We start from the raw sequence: 1,770 nt of genomic DNA, 5'->3' as shown, positions 1-1,770 counted from the left end.
TCCTTCAAATTCGTAATGAATTGTCATACCTAAGTAGCTGACAGTGTTGTGCACATCGGTCCACAAATCCGCCGTCACAGAGAAATATTCAACTTTCTCTAATTTTTCGTTTTTCACATGCTGATAGGTATTCATATTTCTCCTCTATTTGTCTCGTGATCGACTTTCTTCCAGGTACAGTACATAGTGGAACAGTAGTTTTCATCAGATTCCTAAATCCTTCATTGTCGACCGCCTGGAAAGGCAAATTGTCTTTGACAATGAAGAACATAATGGCATTAGTGATTTCCCCAGCTTTTTTTCCTTCATCTATAGAGATAAATATTGTAAATTTCAGTTCACAGGTCCAATAAAGTTTGAGGTACACATAATGTGTACTTTCGGAAAATCTGTTTTATAAAAAAGGATGTTGTCTTATAAAAACAATAATGTCATTAATAATATTGCAGTTCTTGAGAGTATGGATCAATATCATAATAAAATATACGGTTTCTAATAACTATTTTTTCGATTTAAATAGGTTCAAGTGAGGTCACGTCCGACACCATGAATATACTAACTTTTTGTACTGTTTTATGAATAATACCAATTCCAAGTCAGCCACCAGTAATATTCAAATCATATCTTGAAAGACGCAGGTCATAAGGAGATAGTATGAAAATGCTGTGAGGAAAAGGGAAGACATTCAATATTCAATGCATTTGCATGATATACAATTATAACAAAACCATGACATGTTAAAGTATCGTAGACCAGATGAAAAAAATATACGTGCAATAAATGTTAAAATTTAGTACGTAACAATTTATTGATCCAATATCAATTAAAATTTTTAGTCAATACAAGAGTGCACGTTTCGGCAAAGTATTATTATTGCATATTGCATGCCACTGCACTGCTCTCAGGTTGTGCCACCAGCAAACAAAGAGGAGCTGTTTCATTGGTCTTTCTGTTAGTGACTAATTAGTCCGCTAGCAGAAAGGCCAATCAAAAGGCTTCATCGCGTTTTCGTCTGCAACTGTTATTTAAGTAACTGAATCTGTCTCTGAGATGTGAATCGTCCTTTATAGTCTGGACTGTGTAAATCGTAAACTAGATATGGTTTGTTTTGATGTTACAATTTGAAAAAATGTGATGGGTGAAAACAAACTTCAAAAGGTAAAAAAATTGGTGTGTCGATTCATAGGGTAAAGAATCGATTCACCAAAAAATTGAATAGAAAAGGATCGATTCAAAAATCGATTTTTTGGTCCAAAAAAATCGATTTTTTCAAGAATCGAACCAGAATCGAACACCCCTACTCCAAACAAACTTCCAGATAAATCTGTCTCAATCCTCCAAAATATCTACCTCCCCTTTTCAATCTCACAATCCCTCAATTAATCTCTCACATCCACACCCTTCTATACACTTTCACAATCCACTCACCTCAAATTTCACCACAATATCAGAAAAACGCAGTATTAACAATTCCCACTACTTTACCAGAAAGGAACCATTTTTAACCAAGAACGAATTTTCAACAAAATACAGGAATTTTGACGGGAAAGTTGAAATTTTCACCAAAAAGGATACATTTTTAATCAAAAATGGAATAGCATAATTGTCAGTTTAAAAAATTTATTTTCAACCAAACATGGAACTAATTTTCGTCTATATATTTGAATGTACAACCAAAGAGATAAACCTTCAACTAAAAAAATTACTTGTTAGAAAAGTAGTTCAATATTTATCGAAATTTATGAAATTATGAGTTTTTACGAATGGGGG

The 1,770-nt window shown here is 33.1% G+C and overlaps 1 pseudogene; it reads right to left on the bottom strand.

Annotated features, from left to right (window-relative positions):
- Positions 1–1,770, bottom strand: part of LOC117179579 — a 35,605-nt pseudogene that overhangs the window by 1,079 nt on the left and 32,756 nt on the right.

This window comes from Belonocnema kinseyi, chromosome 1 (genome assembly GCF_010883055.1).
Source record: "Belonocnema kinseyi isolate 2016_QV_RU_SX_M_011 chromosome 1, B_treatae_v1, whole genome shotgun sequence".
Classification (NCBI taxonomy): Eukaryota; Metazoa; Arthropoda; class Insecta; order Hymenoptera; family Cynipidae; genus Belonocnema; species Belonocnema kinseyi.
The sequence above is the reverse complement of the archived record's forward strand: the minus strand, read 5'-3'. Positions and strand labels throughout refer to the sequence as shown.